Raw genomic sequence first — 19,798 nt, forward strand, 5'->3', positions numbered from 1 at the left:
CTCACCGAACCGTGTCAGCAAGAGCCTTCGGCCCAGATGAGCCGAACCGAGCAGATGGTTCATCCAACCAAGCCAGCTCGAGCCGATGGTTCACCCCGAGCGAGCCGGCTCGAGCCATCGGCTCAGTTATTACTTCCCAACTGAGCTTCTTATTAAAAAAGTCTCTTGTGGTCTCGATATCGAGACGAGAAGACATGCGAGCATGTTTCCTCTAGTGAGCAACATTAAAAGTATTCCATATTACTACTTAGCTTACATTTCTCATGGCTTTCGCTTTCTAGTGGAATCAGGCCATGATTTCAAAACGAGTTAAAACGTAATAATAATAATAATAATAATAATAATAATAATAATAATAAATATAAGTATTCCATACATATAGAAATGCTTTTGACCAAGCACACAAGAAATTATATTTTGTCCATTTAGCACTATCATTCTTTTGTCACTCACAATTATTAATATTCATATAGTAAATATCTTATAATTCTTATATTTTAAAATCAATTGACAGCTCTCTGATTGCTTTTATGAGAAATAAATATTTGGTTTTATAGATACTACGCAGTGGGGATGATCGTGCGTTGTTTCGGTCCTATGCCGTTTCGGTCCTGCGCCGTGTCGATCCTGTGCCGTGTCGATCCTGTGCCGTGTCGATCCTGTGCCGTTTCGGTCCTATGCCGTGTCGATCCTGTGCCGTGTCGATCCTATGCCGTGTCGGCTCTATGCCGTTTCGATCGTACGTATTCTATGCATATAACTTGCACAGGCATAGAATCGACAGGAGTTTATAATTTGTAAGAGCAAAGATTAAACAGATAATAAAAATATTATTTTTTTAGGCACATGATTAAAAGTTAAATTATTTCAGAGCAGCGGCGTGAGAGCAAAACGGCACAGGATCGACACGGCATAGGATCGACACGGCATAGGATCGACACGGCACAGGGTCGACACGGCACAGGACCGAAACAGGTTTCTGAGCTGAATTGTCGGTCGTATGCCGTGTCGATCCTGTGCCGTGTCGATCCTGTGCCGCATCCCCGTAATAGGTAAACTTCGGCCATTAGCATCTTCAGGACCTGGGAGCTTTCCAAATTATATACTTAAAGCATGTTCGAAAGAAATAGCTCCAGTCTTGTCAAAAATATACAATACCTCATTAAGAACAGGGTCATTCCCATCTAAATGGAAACATGTACATGTGGTACCGGTTTACAAGAATAATGACAAGTTAAATCCGAACAACTACAGGCCGATAACCTTATTGAACATATTTTCTAAAATTTTTGAAACCCTCATTCACAAACACTTGTTTTTTAATGTAAAAAATATATTGCAAAAATCACAGCATGGCTTTTATAAAGGGAAATCAGTTGTAACCAATCTCTGTGAAATAACGGATTTTATCTACTATGCAATGAAAAGTATATCACAAACCGATGTCATATACATTGACATGAGTAAAGCTTTTGATTCAGTTGACCATAGATTACTGTTAAAAAAACTGTCAAATACAGGTGTAACACCCTTGTACCTAAATTTTTTTGAAAGCTATTTGACTGGTAGAACATACCAAATTAAAATTGGAAATGTCATGTCAGATTCAGCCAGCATTAGTAACGGTGTTCCTCAAGGTTCTCCTCTGGGCCCATTACTTTTCTCTATTTTTATTAATGACTTACCAACAGTCTTAAATCATTCAAATGTTTTACTTTATGCTGATGACATTAAGCTTTTTAGTGTAGTAAATAATATTGAGGACAACGATAGGCTACAAGATGACTTAAATAGAATCATTATGTGGTGCAAGGATAACGGTATGAGTATCAATTGTCTGAAAACTAAGTGCATGACCTACAGTAACAAATCGCAATACTATGTAAGTCAATACGAAATACAAGGTACTGTAATACAGAAAGTTGACACAATAAAGGATTTAGGTGTAACATTTGACAGGTCACTACGCTTTGGTGATCATATACAAAATGTATGTAATGAAGCAAGAAAAATAATCGGTTACCTGTTTAAGCAATGGCCTGCTTTCTGTCAATCAAATATATGTACTCTTATATAAATTACTGGTAAGGTCGAAACTAGAATATGCATCAGTGACTTGGAACAGCCTAACAAAAACTCTCGTAAACAAACTCGAGATGGTGCAAAAATGTTTTATTAGAATACTTTGTTTTAAGTTAGGACTTGACTATTATTCTAGCACGTATGAATATTGGATAACGTATTTTAATTTGGAACGACTGGCTGACAGGAGAAAATTGATTGAATCTGTATATGTAGGAAAGTTACTTGACAACCAATATACCTCAGACTATATTTTTAAAAATGTTGATTTTAAAGTTCCAACATATGGTACAAGGGCAAAAGTTTTATTGCAACCGCATAATAGAAAACATATTTTAATCTGTAGAATTTTAGAAAGCTATAATGAATGCATATCTTAAAATATGACTTTATTTTAGAATTTTAAATATAACTTAGTATTTTTATTTTTATTTTTTATTTTTTACTTTTAATTTTTGACACTTCTTTGTTTTAATAATTGACGTACACTACATTGTCAATGTTTTTATTATTAATAATTTATGATATAGATGTAAACACAATTTTTTCACTAGTACTATAGATTCATTGCTAAAATAATGTAGAATAAGACAAAGTGCTGTATTTTTGCTGTATTTTAGCTGTTCTCAGCACGTAAAATAAAGTTTATTATTATTATTATTATTATTATTATTATTATTATTATTATTATTATTATTATTATTATTATTATTATTATTATTATTATAAGGTCTATTATACTAATGTACTTTGACATACTCTGAGCATTGTCTTTTAACCTAGTTTTATCACTGCACAAACAATAGAATTAAAGTTAACTACCAGTACATAACAAAATGACATACTTCCAGGATAGTGTTCCACGAGAAAAGTAATGCTGTTTACAGTACAAGAAAGAATGAAGTCATTGGCTATCTTCTCTACGTTCATTTTCTAATTTTCCCATAGCAAACATGAGGATGCTTTAAGTAATTTTAAGAACATGATGTCTTCTTCTATCTTTCTTGGAGGGAAGGTGCTTCAGTGGCAACCCGAGATCACGTGATTTGAGGTGGAGAAAATCCTATTAGTGGATGTTCTTGGTCTTTTTCCATTATCTCCTATCCCGTTTCCGCTCTGTCCATCAATTCTTTCGTAACAGTTTTCTTCATTAACCGTCTTTCTAACACAGCCATAAGCGCCATTTAACCCTTTAACGCACCATTTTTCCGATCAGACTTTTTTTCTCTCAATGGAGTAGTTTTGGTGTAGGAAACATGGGAATTTTAAAGAAAAACATTAATGCAACTAATATGGGGATATTTTATGGTGTTTGCATATAGGGTCTATGAAAAGTTGCGCGTTGACATCTAGGGATGCGCACGAGTCGAGACATGTCTCGAATCTCGACTCGACTCGACTCGAATTCGAGTCGAGATTCGAGTCGAGACACACTTTGTAAAATTCGAGACGAGTCGAGACAAACGTATTTCTCGACTCGAATTTTCGAGTCGAGACTCGAGTCGAGTCGAGACAGCTACTAAAAATCTCGACTCGACTCGAATGTCTCGAAAATTTTTCTATAATTTTTAATATTATTTTGAAGAAAGTGCTCGCTCAGAAACACTCGGCACGAGTATTTCGGAAACTGCAGGACTTGTCAGGTGTTCGAGGAGTGCTGTGGTGATTGTCTTCAGCAAGTTGCGAAACCAAGGGGAAAAGACGTCCAAATGTCGAGGGGTTGGGTGCCCCCACTTCATTACAGATGTCGAACGTTCTAGTCTGGGCAGATTGGTAAAACAGGACAGGCGGCGAACTGCGTCGGAACTAAGATCAGAGTTTAATGCTGGGCAAAGTACAAGTGTATCTGAACTAGTTTTGTCAAATTTCCGGAAATTTTGAACCTGTTTTTTTAAACGTTTTTTTCGATTTTCTGGAAAAATTGAAAAAAATAAATATGTTTGTATTAGGTTAATTTTACTAGTAATGATATCTTTTTTTTTCAAACACGGGAAAAATTTAAGTTCAAAAATTTCAATATTGCGAATATTAAAAAATAGCACTCGAAAATAAAATTATTCCAATTATTATCTATATATTAAAATACTAGATTTACGCGTATATGTTTCTCCTCACAGAAAAGTTTATATGTTTGTATCCAATCCTTTCAACAATGAGACCTCGAACCCACAAGTGCTAGAAACGTGCCGTTTTCATTTGTCGATTCCAAATTTTATGTAAATTGTCCAGTTCTAATTGAATATTTTTGTAAAAAAAAAAAAAAAAAAAAAAAACGGCCATTAGTTCTTTATTGCATTTATAGGGGTACACAAGAAGTACTGTGGGGGCGCGGTGGCTCAGTGGTAGGACGTTCACCTCCGGTGCATGGGGTCCCTGGTTTGATCCCAGATCGCGCCGTGTGGACTTTGTGGTGGACAAACACCATGCTCGTGGGTTTTCTCGGGGTTCTCCCGTTTCCTCCCACTTTCTTCATTCCACCATTTCATTCATTTCTCATCATCACCGTCTCCTTTAGCCTAACCGGCATAACCGTAGGGCGTAAAACTAAAGATTTCATTTCACTAGAAGTACTGAAATTTTTGAAAAAATAAAACATCATAACCTACGAGTTATATATTCCAACATCACATAGTTGTATATAGGGGTTGTATATCTGTCAGCTGTTTGTTTCATAGCCAAATGATAATGAAAACGAAGGATAACCATTTCTCCAGTCTAAGATTAATCTTCATTGTTTGGAGAGTTTTTTTTTTCAATAAACACCGTTTATCACTGACATAATTAATTGTGTGTGTACTTTATTTATTTATTAAATAATGCATGCAAATGCATGCATACACGATATGGGAATTCAGTAAATGGATACTTGAAAATTTGAACTCAATTATCTATACAAGCCGGCTACGAGTCTTTTGTTAGCCGGCTACGGGCGCAGTGCAAACTACTCTTTGGATTGAGCTTCTTACCGGATGTGTAGCCTACCGAAGGACCACACAGATGTTATCGAAACTATTGTGCTTTGTGTTTTTTTGTATGCTTTGGCAGAAAGTTCTGTAGATATCGGAGCCCGCCAGTGAAGCCATATCTAGCATCTTGGTGCTAGATCTAGCATAATTCACTCCCATGTAGCATCTAGCATCTTGACTTTAGCATCTTGGCAAAATCTCATTCTTTCCTCTGGAGAACAGAAAAAGAACGAAAATTTAGATGGCTCACTGAGCGTTGGGAATTATCCCTTAGTTGAAGCGATGGTTGGACTAATAAAACCAGTTAGTATTTCCGCTGTTGCATTGTTGAATTCACAGAAATGTTCAAAAATAAGCAAAACGTGACTCTGTACAAGATGTTTACTTACCCATAGTTTTATTATTGTCAACTGAACCCTGAGTGTCTGGGATGTTTCTGTCCCTTCTCACTTTACAACTTGAGAGGGGAGGGGGGTATGACCGCTAAAAGAAATGCTTCAGTGCTGCGTCGGAAGCGGCATGTTTTGTATATATTTCTTCCCCTGATTCTCTTTCCAATACAGAGAACCGACTCTTTAAATGAAGAAAGAACCCTGAACCCTCCCGAAAATGCAAAAATGAATGATGCGTACAAATAACAAATCTATAGATGAATCAAATAATGCAGATACATGAGAAGATGATGACGTGTGTCTTGTAATTGTTATATTAATATCCACTGGATTAAGTGAAAGTATAAAATGGATTTGATGACTGCCAAATTGACGTCACCTTGGTAAGTCATTATTTTTTAATATTTAGTAATATTAAATTAGATTATAGTTTAGCGCCGTTTTCAGGAGCAAAGCTCTACAAGACGTGAACTTAAAGTTTAAAGTCGGATTTGAAACACATGAGCTCCTACCATGAATCAAACCTCGTTCGAGAAAGGCGCATACGCTAACCACATAGCAACGGGGAGCCCAACATTTAGTGATATGTATATTAAGTTGTAAAATTATATTCGTTTAATTTTCACTAATATAATCTTCACAATGTAAAGCATTCGCTAGGCACGTTATCTTGTTTAAAAACAAAAAGCCTATCTCTTATGTTTCCGTCTCGGGGTTGGACTGCGGGATGATAGAAATCCGAAAGAGATGTTTTTATTATGTTTTGTGCAGTAGATCTGCTCCTTCATAATCTCCGTGTTTGATAAGAATGAACCTCCCTGGCTCACGAAAATGTACACGTAATATAACAAATCATGCACATTAAATGCCAGACTAATATAGCAAACACTGAAGATGCCCCCCTAGAAAATTTTCTTCGGCCGCCCATGTCTGGAGGTACACAATTTCGCAACTTAGTGGATACGATGTGGATGTATTCAAAGTCTACTGATTTACCCATAAAATTTAAATTTTATAACAATATTCTCAGTGAATACTATTATGGAGAACTATTTTTTTAATTCGATCGCTATTTTTTTTTTTTTTTTTTTTTTTTTTTTTTTGTTCACCAGGTCTCGGTAATCGTCTGGCACGAAAAATTAAGTTTCTACAAGTGTTTCCCCAGGATTTTTTTTTGAGAAAGGGGTCCTCCAGGAGCGTTATTGAGGGTGTAATTCCTACGTTTGTTATATACATATATAGATATAGATAGATATAAATATAGAGATACTGCGTATATATATATAAAGATAAGTAGGAGCGGGTCTTTAAAATTAGTTCGGAAAGATAATATGAAAATCTGGCATAATTTGCAAGAATCTATCTAGTCTAATATATATAAAATAAATAGTTTGTTTGTGTTTGTCTGTTTGTATGCGGCCTGGGGACCAGACGAGTGGACCGAGAGTTACCAAATTTTAGTCAGGGGTACCCTGGCCCAGGCCCCAGATCAAGACGAATCTTTTTTTTTTTTAATTCGGACCAGGAGGTCTCAGGGGGCGCGTACAGGGACATTTAAAAGTGGTAGAAAATGGCCGATATTACTGTCGAATTCGTAGTTTTCGCGGTCGCTGAAAAGTCTGATCACATTAACTTACAAATTCACCCTATTCGGGCCGGGGGGATCGGATACCGAAACAAGTAAAAATAATCCAAAATGACCTATATTAGTGTCAAATCCATAGTTTTCGCAGTCGCTGAAATCAATGGTGACAATTCCATTAGCGATGATATGCAAATTCAGCTATAATTGTATGCGGACCGGGAAAAATCTTTAAGTTTCTACGTCCCACGATTATGCCGGTTAGGCTAAAGGAGACGGTGATGATGAGAGATGAGTGAAAGGGTGAAATGAAGAAAGTGGGAGGAAACGTTACAACCCCGAGAAAACCCATGCACACGGTGTTTGTACACCACAAAGTTCACTTGGCAGGGGCTGGAATCGAACTCGGGACCCCAAACACCAGAGGTGAACGCTCTACCACTGAGCCACCGCGGCCCCCAATGAGGTTGGAAGCTGGTCAGTCATGGCGGAAGGTGGCACATGCCATAGGAGTGGCACAAAGTGTGATTTCCCGATTGTGGAATCGATTTCAAACAACTGGAAGTGTTCGAAGAAGACAAGGACAGGGCCGTCCAATAGCAACTAAAGCCAGAGACGATCGTTATCTGTTGTTAACAGCCCGTCGAAACCAGAATACAACTCTGCTACCGCGAGCCTTCCGAACAACAACAGGACGCATAATATCTACTCAAACGGTCCGCAATCGCCTTCGAGAAGGTGGTCTCTACGCACGTAGGCCTATGGTGTGTGTCCCATTAACTGTACGACACCGTGTTGATCGAAGAGCGTAGGCGAAGGAACATCGTGGGTGGGGACGGAATGAATGGGGCAATGTTTTGTTCTCTGACGAGTCTCGATTCAGTGTAGAGCCTAATAATCGACGTGTTTTCATCTGGAGAGAGTGTGGAACACGACACAATTCCATGTTTGTGCGAGAAAGATCCCAGTATCATAGTGGTGGACTGATGGTGTAGGCAGGAATCAGCATTGGTGAGCGTACTGAGCTCCACATCATCCGAAATGGCTCTTTGACGGCTCTCAGATATAGGGATGAGATCATGAAAACTCTTGTTCTTCCTTATGCTGGTGCCATTGGTGATTCGTTCCTTTTTATGGATGACAATACTTGTCCTCACAGAACTTGGTTAGTGGATGAGATGCTGATGGTATCGCTCGGATGAAGTGGCTAGCAAGCTCTCCGGATCTAGTTCCAGTTGAGCATGTCTGGGATATGCTTGGCAGACGAATTGCCGCTAGGCCAGCAAATCCAACAACCATTCCAGAGCTGGAAGTCGTTCTTCTGGATGAGTGGCACAACATCCCCCAAGAACTCATCGATAATCTGATTGAATCCATGCCACGCAGGTACGAGGCTCTGTTGGCTATTCGAAGTGATCATATGACATATTAAGGAACAATCAGTGTTGTTGTTTTGCCTGTTTATGGGCAGTTCGAGAGATGCACACATAACCGTCTTGTGTCATGAGCCATGTGAACAAGGTTTTCCGTGCCCCATTTTTCTAGTGTATCTTAGTGTATGAATAAGCTTGTGTTTGACTCATATATATCATACAAGAAGGAATGCTTTATCTTAAGGTCTTGTGTGATATTTCAGCTGAACCCCTAATTTTTTTGAGCATTATATACAATATATATATATATATATATATATATATATATATATATATATATATATATATAGTGGCGGATTCAGGATATGATCAAGGGAGGGGCTAAACCATAGTTTGCAGTTTTATCCAGTGTAAAGCAGGATTGAAGCCCATTTTATGCAGTGTATACTTGAGTGTGAAGGGGGGGCTATAGCCCCCTTGGATCCGCCTCTGTATATATATATATATATATATATATATATATATATATATATATATATATATATATATATATATATATATATATATATATATATACATGATCGAAAATGGCCTCGAATCCATACTCGCTGAGATGAGCAGAAGATGCCGTTTAAATCCACAAATTCAGCCCCATTAGTACTCTAAGGAGGATGGTGACATGTAAAGATAATTGAAAATTATCGATATTAATGTCAAATTCATAGTTTTGGGGCTCCACAAGTTCATTAGTGACAGTTTTGGTGCCCTTTGTGTCCAAAATGAAACGTATTCTCCTCGTGCGAAGAACGGATATTCTGCTAGTCTGCTAACGGAAGTTTCACTTAATATATTTCCCGCTGCTCAAATTTACTCACTTGTGCGGTATATGTGTGTAAAGTAGAATTAAAACCTGTTGCTTTAAGTATTTTTCCGTTAGCGAAATACATTGTATATACAGTAGGACGTCGATAATCCTAACGTCAAAAATCCGAATGCGGTCCCTAGAAGCTTTTTACATTTTGTCTTAACGCTAGCGATAAACAAGCAATAGCGTGTCCATCGACGTTAAGTGAAGTCAGTGTTTTAACAAAAGTTCATTTATATGTAATTGTTTGTCATGTATTTTTATTTTTATTTTTTCTTAGACCTATAAGTTTTAAGTGTGACTTACAAGAACAGTGTTATTTAGAGTACAAGCAAGTTTTTCAGAAACATTAAATGTAAGTAGCCTTACGTACGGTATTGTAATTACTGTATGTACTGAATAACCACTGTATCGATAGAAGAACATACCGTACAGTATGTAAGCCTAAATGGCATTTTCTTGGTCATTTTCGAAAATCCGAACAATTTGAAAATCCGAACACCTGTGGTCCCAATTAGTTCGGATTTTCGACTTCCCACTGTATATGTTGCAGACCTGTTACAGCAAGTAAGATTACTAGCATCAGGCTAACAAATAGTTTTTAAACTACATTTTCCTGTTTTTGCCAATATTTCCGAACAAACGATTTTTTCTAATGGTTTCAAAATTTCCGGAATTTTACATAGAACAATCAAGATATCTCTACGAAATATATGTTTGATTTAACATATTAACTAAAATGATTCTGTGATTAAATGATTATTCTGATAATACCCAAATTTTCCGTTTTTTCCCCAGCTCGGAAAAACAGTAAAAAAACTGTTTTTTAACCCAAAATTCCTGTTTTTTTCACAGGCCTTCACAACACTAGTCTGAACACACACTCCTAACGATGGCGAATGTTAACACCACGACATCGGCAACTATAACTAAAATGAACACGTGACCATCGCCACTAGACCTTGGCACAATGGCAGAGCGTTGCATTGTCTGATGAATCCCGATATCTTCTTCATCATGACGATGTGAGGGTGCGAATACGTAGTGTTCATAGGGAACGGCTCCTTGACATCTGTACTGCGGGACGGAGACAAACTGGCTGCGGCTTAATTATTATCTGGGGAACATTCAGGTGAGCATCTATGTGTCTAATGGAGCTTGAGCAAGGCACCATGACGGTCGAGGTATCGCAATCTGCTTGCAGACTACGTACACCCCTTCATGACGGCCATGTTTCCCATCGGTAGTGGCATTTTTCGACAAGATAATGCACCATGTCGCAAGGCCAGGAGTGTGATGGAGTGGTTCGAGGAACACAGGAGCGAGTTCCAAGTGATGTGATGGCCCCCAAACTTTCCGGATCTGAACCCAATCGATCACATCTGGGATGTGATTGAACGTGACGTGAGGGTGCATCACCCCCTCACCGGAATTTACGGGAATTAGATGACCTGTGTGTGCATATGTGGTGCCAACTCTCTCCAGCGACCCACCGAGGAACATTGCGACCATGCCAAGACGCGCTGCCATTGTTATTCATGCCAAAAGGTGGATATACTAACAATTAGGTAGGTAGACATAACGGTCTGGCTGATGTGTGTGTATATTTTAACTCGTATATTTTGTCTCGACTCGAATTTCGAGACGTCTCGACTCGAATTCGAGTCGAGTCGAGACAGAGACTGTCGAGTCGAGACACGAGTCGAGACAGCAACATATTTTCGAGTCGAGACAACATTTTCTCGAGTCGAGTCGAGACAGGCTTAAATCTCGACTCGACTCGACTCGAACGCATCCCTATTGACATCTGCAAAGTCCACTAAAACCAGATAGAACCAATAAAACGCGACGAATGTCAGCGTACTTGCACTTTTGCAGTCATTACACTTCTGTCTAACAGAAAAAGTCAACAGTTCAAAGCTGTCCACCTAAACAAGCAAATAAAGCACAAAAATGACAATATGGCGTAACTCTGCGTGCAACAATTAAGACAAAGTCCAACGCTGGCTTACTGTGACATCTAGCGGGGAATTCAGAACTTCATTAGTGAAAGTGCATCTTAGTTTATATACAAAGCTGCTTTTCTATGTCCGAACTAGGAATTACCAAAGCATTACCAAAAACAAAAACAAAAAATGTTAATGGCAAAAGCAGTCATTGAAATCGGATCGGAAGAGGATTAGTCAGTCCTGGGATCGGAAGAGAAAACGGGACATCATTTAAACCCAATAGCAGCGGACATAAATCTAAAGAAAAAATATTAATTAAAAAATCCCTCCTCAATGAAGACTGTATAATGAAAACAGGTTGTTGGGGAACATAACCATTGAGAAAGCTTAAAAGCAGATAATGTTTTAGTTGGGCTTAAGATAACGTAGAGGTGTCAGTCGTTAACCAGGATTGATGGGCATCTCTGTATATTATGATCTAAAGGGAATTTAATTTAAGACAGAATAGGCATGCTTAAACAAGCTTATTTTAAATTTAGAAGAAAAAGAAAGTAATGTTAAAAAAATCACAAAATTATCGTTGCCCGAGTGAATTTTTTCGTTCCACATTTAAGAATGAATGCTACATTTCAACATTGAAAATACAGGACATTATACTTTCATCTTTAAAATGCGCGAAATTAAAGGGACGAAGTTGCATTCACTTCCTTACATTGGTGTAGTAAATATAAAAGCCTAAAATAAAGTATTTCACCAAAAAAAGTGACATGTTTATATAAATAAATAAATAAATAAAACACGTTATTCAGATGTTTCTGGTACTACTCTAATTTTTGTCGCTTTTGGGGGAACGTGTGAGTATTCGCTTGAATCAAGCAGTTATAGTAATTTCGTGTTTACTGGTGAAACTGTACACATGACAAATCAATAACATTGGTCTTCACTGTTATTCATGTCTCAGTACACTTTCGTCTGTCCATAATGGATTTGTAATTGAAACCATGCGCTTCACGAAGGCATTGGTTCTGGGAAGAGCCAAGGTAAACTCTACCACAGACGAAAGTGTAGAAATATTGATTATTTTTCCATGAAATGTCTTCCATAGACAAATCATTTGAACTGGAATTCCATTTCGGCCTCTTGGATTCTATTACTTTTTTTTGACGAGTTTATAGTGCTGAAAGTACTGGCCGTCATCTATATAAATGACCGAATTTTTAAAACAACTGCCAACAATGATTTAGCTACAGTTCATCCTCAAGATTTTTTTTTTTAGGTCAAACAAAGCTTCTTCAATATAATCAATGCACATGTCATAGAACTTGTGACACTGCTGGTGAAATGTTACTTCCCTAATATCGGCACTTTCTTGTCATGTACAGAGGTTGATTCATTTATATTGAGTCAAGTCAATGTTCAATTATGCTGCGCATGCGCAACCCATCGCCGTGAGAGAGAGATTGTTACAAAGCAAGCAACAGTATCTGCTTGTTAGTCACGCAGTAGAGCAGTGTGGTCGAACATAGTCTGATGCCGCAGAAACTGAACAGATTCTGGAAGGTGGAAGGGGTTCATGGCGACCCTAAGTTTATGGCGTCGCACATCGCAGAAATGTATCAAGTGCGTAATTTTCAAGTAGGTCGTGCTACTGTGAACCGTATTATACGGAACACAGCCCTGGGACCACCACACTGACGCGAACAACTAGAAACGGGCCTCTTGTGAGTTCGGCATATGGCGACCTCGGAAAACATCCCATACAACGTGCGATGGCCAGCAAATGCCGTACATCGCAGGCGACAATCAATCACGTCATTCACAAGGATTAACGCCTCACGGTCGTTCGCAAGAGCAGAGTGAACGCCCTGAAATAGTATCATGTATCTGGGCGAAAAAGGAAATGCATGAATAATATGGAACTAAACTGGAATTTCGGCAATTCCCCTGCAATTCGGCTGATATCCCTGTCAAGAGTCCAGATCAGCCTAATGGACTATTGTGCTTTTCAACTACTCAAGCGGCACCTGGCCCATCGTCGAGTCCGCACTGTCTCCGGTCTGTGGAAAGCTGTAAAGAGGAGTGAGAGGCAATACCTATAGTCCAGCTGTAACAGTCTCCTACAGTGGAAACTCCGATGCCGGGCAGTAGTCAGTAGAGGTGGCCTGCAGATCGAACACAACTGATGGTGGAAATACAGCATTTCCTAAGCAAGTGGCGTATTCAAATTGGGTTCAACATAAATAAATCAACCTCTGTATGTAACAATTAGGGACGTACACAGGGATCCGGACCCCTCTCCCGAAATTTCGACTTTTGTTTAAATTTAGCCTAATTTTAGGAGCGATTTTAGGAATTTTAAAATAAAATACCCTCATATTGAATTTGGACCTCCCCAAAATAAATTCCTGCACACGCTACTGGTAGTAATGACTGTTTCTCTAGGTAGAAAATATCCAGCTTTCCTATCTCTAATAGTATCAATAAGACCATGAAACTCAGAAAATTACCAAAACATTTTTCTCTTGTTCGCTACAAATCGGGATATTTATACATCCTGAAATTTATTTCCGTGCGTTCACCTCTGGTACGAGGGAGTCCGTGGTTCGATTGCAGTCTATGTGAGTTTGTGGTCAACATCGTGAACGTGGGTTTTCTCAGTGTTCATTTGTTTCCTCGTTCTTTCTCATTCCAGCAATTTTTCTTTCATAATCATTTGCTTTCATTAATCACATGCCTTATTTAGCCTAAAGGTAATGCATGACTGAGGTACCGTATATTAAATATTTCACTTTTTTTTCTAAATTTTGATTATGTTCTTTTTATTTGTTCGTGTGTATTTTCAATTTTATAAATGTCAAATCAACGGAGAAAAAAATCTGTTATGACTATATTTTTTTTAAAAAAAAAAAAAAAAAAGACCCTAAAATATTTTGATTCATACAAGCTTCCAAGGAAAGATTTAAATGGACAAAGAATATAAATCTAAGATTAATACTTCTGAATGATATCTGGGTGGGCCTAGGACAAATCTGCCAATGACCAAATGCGCCAATCGTGAAAATGGACAAATCTGCCAATTGACAAATCCGCCAATGGACAAATCTGCCAATTACCAAATGCGCCAAACGCGAAAATGACCAAATGCGCCAATTGTGAAAATGGACAAATCTGCCAATTACCAAATCTGCCAATTACCAAATGCGCCAAACGCAAAAATGACCAAATGCGCCAATTGCGAAAATGGACAAATCAGCCAATTGACAAATCTGCCAATTACCAAATCTGCCAACGACCATATCTGCCAATTACCAAATCTGCCAATTACCAAATGCGCCAAACGCGAAAATGACCAAATGCGCCAATCGTGAGAATGGACAAATCTGCCAATTGACAAATCCGCCAATTACCAAATCTGCCAATTACCAAATGCGCCAATTGTGAAAATGGACAAATCTGCCAATTGACAAATCCGCCAATTACCAAATCTGCCAATGGACAAATCTGCCAATGGATAAGTCAAAGAACTATCATTTTACTTTAGATGTATTTTTCAATCATCGTCCCACAGTATTACAAAAAAGAAGAGGAAGGAGAATTTATGAAAGAGCGGAAAAGATATTTTAATTTTAATGTGTGTTACTTTTATAAATTCGCAATTATGTTTCAAAATGAATGTTTACTGATGGTGGTTTTTGGAGTTTAGTATCCCATTGCTGTACTTAGGTTATATGAGACGTAACGTAACATTTGAATTTTAATGCCCTCTCACTGGGAATCGAACCCGAAAAGATGAATGTTTGTTGTAATTATTGGATAGCCAACAAGCCTATTTGGTCTTTCACTTAAGTAGCTATTTCTTCAATTCTGTTCATCCGATTATCTTGGTTCATATGCCATTCACTTCAGAATAAACCAAGCTTGCAAATGGTACTATGCGCATGTGTACATGATGTATAAGAAGAAGGAAAATTCAAGGTAAAATTGGGAATTTCCCGTCCAAAGGTCCCTTTGTTCAAATGTAGCACCCCCTGGTAAGGCCCCAACTAAAGGCACCCAAATATAATATACCTTTAAAACTACTGTAGTTTATAAATAATATATGTGGCAAGTTTCATTGTAATACCTACAATAGTTGTGACGGAAAAAATATTTCTCAGTTCTGCTAGACAATACCAAATTTCATATAGAAAGAAAGTGAGATAACTATAAAATCAAATTAGTCCGAACAGTATTATTTATTTGAAATGAAATGAAATCTGAGTTTTACGTCCAACGGTTATGGCGGTAATTCTAAAGGAGACGGTGATGATGAGTAATGAAAAAATGGTAGAATGAAGAAAGTGGGAGGAAACGGGAGAAAGCCGAGGAAACTCACGCACACGGTGTTTATCCACCACAAAGTTCACTTGGCGGGGACTGGAATCGAACCCGGGACCCCAAGCACCAGAGGTGAACGCTCCACCACTGAGCCACCGCGGCCCTATTATTTATTTGGTGATCATGACTTATACGTCATTCTCTTCAGAATAAAACAGGCTTTCAAATAATATCATGATAATATGTGTGTGTGTGTGTTGTACGAGAAAAGGGGAAATTAGGGTAAAATTGGGAATTTTCCGTCCAACAACAATCGGCAAGAGCAGTAGTCCAGTAGCCCTGATATCGTTTCTCCATCATATATATAACTTGGTAGAAATGTTTCCCATGTTCATCAATGACTGCTCCGCAATTTTCTGGGAAAAAATCTATGTGGGAGTGGAACATATGTATTTTAGTAATACATTACACCCTATTGATTGGTAGAAGGTATTAGGTGCACCTCTATTTCCTTATATTTCTGAGACCGCTCGTTTTCCGAAACATTCGTCACCACTTTTCGGAAAGAATCTCATGCAATCCTCTCTTCATTTTCTAACACTGCATCAAATTCAGGATCATTGAGGAGTTGAATTGAGGAGGCGAATTTGAGTGCCAATAAGGATTCATACCTGATTTTAGTTTCAGCAATTTGTGGAAGTTTACGCAGAATATATTTGAAGAATGTTTTGATGCGTCTATGAATAACCGCCATTCATTGAGATTATCGTCTATGTTAAGTTTACTCATAAGACCAGTTAGGCCTACATAGTTACAACGTAATATGTCACTTTCCACTGAAACTACTGTTTGGAGATTCTGACCTGTTCAAAACACGAACACTTTTAGATCTTCAGAATAAGCTCCCCACTTCTTGAGTTTGGATGCCAGCAGTTCTGCGCCACTTTTTCAAAACCCCAGGTAATTTAATTCAGGTTGAGTATCATATGGTGAATAGATAATGATATTTTGGTTTTGTGAGGTTAGAATCGTTGGAAGACGATGAATCTGCAGCAGAATTTGACAATGTGGGTCGACATTGTTCACCTTTTGTTCTTCATTGGGTAAAACACTTGAGTAAGGTATGAGAAGTTGTGGAACCTTTAGTTCTTCAGAGTGTAGCTCAGTGATGAACATTTCAAGGAATATTTGAATTGAATAAGTAGCAGTCCACTTTTTTCTTTTTTGGATATACCTTTAATTGGAAGAACTATGCAAAAATAGCAGTTTGAAGTATGAATTGTCTTTTTTTTTTCTCCATATCATTGGAACTGCAAATGGCACGCATGGCCTTTTTCCGTGTAGCCAGTCCCGCAAATTTGTAGAACAAGTATTACAACATATATGTGGTGCTCAGTTCTTGTCCACATCTCCCACTTTACAGCCAAAGTACAAGTGATAGGTTTTCTTTATGATAGGAGCGAAATACCACTTTTCGGTTCACTTCGTTAAAAACAATTTGCTCTTCACTGCAAACACATCTACGCGACATGTTTCTGCTTAGTATAGTCATAGAAAGATAAATAATAATAATATTAATAATAATAATAATAATAATAATAATAATAATAATAATAATAATAATAATAATAATAATAATAATAATAATAATAATAGCAGCACCCACCCTCCCGCCCAATATACCACCACCACTACGTCCGAGATGGCAAATTGTAACTACAAAATAACGTTACACAACATGTTTTCTCTGTCAAACTCTTCAATACAAACTAAACCGTGAAGTGGTTGATATTTCTTTGTCAGCGATGAAGTGCGAGCAATATGAATAGGCAGAGACTACACAGGAATTTATTTCGGGAGGGGCCCTAAGCTTTTCGGGGGTCCAAATACAATTTGAAGCTAAATTATATTAAAATTTGTAAAATTTAACCTGAAATTAGACTAAGTTTACAAACAAGTCGGGGTGTCAAGACCCACAGGACCCACCCCTGCGTATGTCCCTGAGGGTAGCAATGAAACTAACCGTCAAACAATGGAAGTTTATTGAAATAAGTAGACAGCTTCTGTTGCTACGAACCCTTAATTTGCCGAGCAGAGCACATCGGAGGTTAACGTATTTCTTTGAAACCCGAACCAATCTTCAAAAACGAATTTCATATTCGTTATCAGCACCCTCAAATTAGTGAGAATTGATTAGTTTTATCTCCGAAGCATTTTCACTGTTGACCAGTGTTTTCAGAGCAAGTTTCTCTTTATGTAGTTAATACGTTTAATGTGGATTAAATATGATCCAAGATTAGTTGATATAAAAGGAAATTAGTATAATTGAGTTAACTTTTCATCTATTAGTAAATCCACATTAGCAACTAGTGTTTTGTAACTTGTATGCTTAGTGCATAAAATAATTTTTTGATCTTGATAACAGATTCCTAAAGTGAAAAATATTAACTGTTAACAATCGTATTGTACCTTTTGTTGCTTGATTTCTCTTAACACTGACACACATATTTCCAAGAATGATACGCGTAGTCCTAACAGTCTTCCAATGACGAGACATATATCATTCCATTGATAATATTGAGGTAAACAAAATGCCATGTAAAAACCCGTGTAAACTTTTCTAGAACATGTACTAAAACATCCTATTCGTAGATATGAAAATTGATGCTTTGTTACAGCTACTTACTGGTATAAAAGTGAAACTGAATTATATCGTCATTAACCATGCGCGCTGATGTTGGGGATCGGCCTCCCTGGATGTAGATATCTTTATTCGAATTTGTGACAAGGAACTACACATATTTCAATGCCTCCCCAAAGTTATATAGAAGTCGTCGTCTCTGTCATTAAGATCTTTATTACACCAATTCTAAGACTACATTACTCAGTTAATGAAATATAGTCCAGAATGTTGATTGATTTTCTTCCTTTAAAAATAATATATATATATATATATATATATATATATATATATATATATATATATATATATATATATATATATATATATATATATATATATATATATATATATATATATGTCAAACACATTATATATGTATAAATCAATAAATCACATCGAACGAATTAAAATGAGATGCTCGAGTTTACATGTTTAGTTTATTTTTTAAAAAATATGCTGCACTAACAACTGAATCTTTCGTTGCCAATAATCAGTGACAGCTTTCATTCATTGTCCTTTCAGTAGCGAACTAGCAGCTTGCTTGTCTTTTCGTAAGGTGACACACATATACGTTTTCGAACATGCTAGTTGTAATCGTAGGTAATAACAATCAAGTTAATTAAGAAGTCTTGGTAATAAGTAGTTTCAAATTGGTTAAAATGAATCCGAACCTGTTTTCGGGACGGTTAATTTGAATAGAGACATCAAAATATAAGCCGTCACTTTAGAATCTTTTTGAAGAAAATTACAAAAGTGTTTACTTAAAATATTTACTTTATTTATTATTTACAAGGCTATAAAAATATTTATTCACATTCTTTCAAATATTCACAACTTTCACAATTACAAATTAGAATTTCTCACTAAGTACAAGGTCGTACAAAAAACAAATACCAAAATTTATAGTTGTAAAACAATTTCTTCTATTATAACTTTCGGTTTTAAATTTCACTACTGTAAATCAGGTCAAGAGGACAACAGTTACTTGTAACATGGGCAAAGTTCCTACAGTCTAAGAACCCAGCAAAGCTGACTCTCAGTGAACTATAGAGCTCCTCCGTGGCTAAGCGGTTAGCGTACGCGCCTTTGGCGCGGGAGACCCGGGTTCGATTCCCGGCGGGAGCTCGTGGTTCGGATTCCACGTTAATCAGTAGGTCCACGTCTCATATAGCCTCGCTGCTGAACGGGACGTAAAAATCAATCAATCAACATCAAATCTCAGTGAACTATAGAAGCTGCTGGATGTATAAACTAACGTCTTATGATAATGTAGCCAACTATGAGTGGTGGTGAAGCTAGAATTAGAATCACAATGTTGAAATTCTTTCTTCTTTTTTTTTAAAAAAAAGAAAAAAAAGGATAAGTGCTTCGTAGTTTACCGCACTTAGTACAGCATTACATAAATTGTGTTACATCAACTGGAATTTTTCATGTTACAGAAATAAAAGTATACTGTCACTCATGTGTGCCCGAAGGAGGGGCAGGGGGTCGCTCCCCTAGTTAACGAAAACGTATTAAATTTCTTAATACAACTAAAAAATATCAAATGTAATAGGGTATATAGTAACCAGGGAGATGAGTCCCTTAGA

Source organism: Thermobia domestica, chromosome 1 (assembly GCF_964235325.1).
Source record: "Thermobia domestica chromosome 1, izTheDome1.hap1.1, whole genome shotgun sequence".
Classification (NCBI taxonomy): Eukaryota; Metazoa; Arthropoda; class Insecta; order Zygentoma; family Lepismatidae; genus Thermobia; species Thermobia domestica.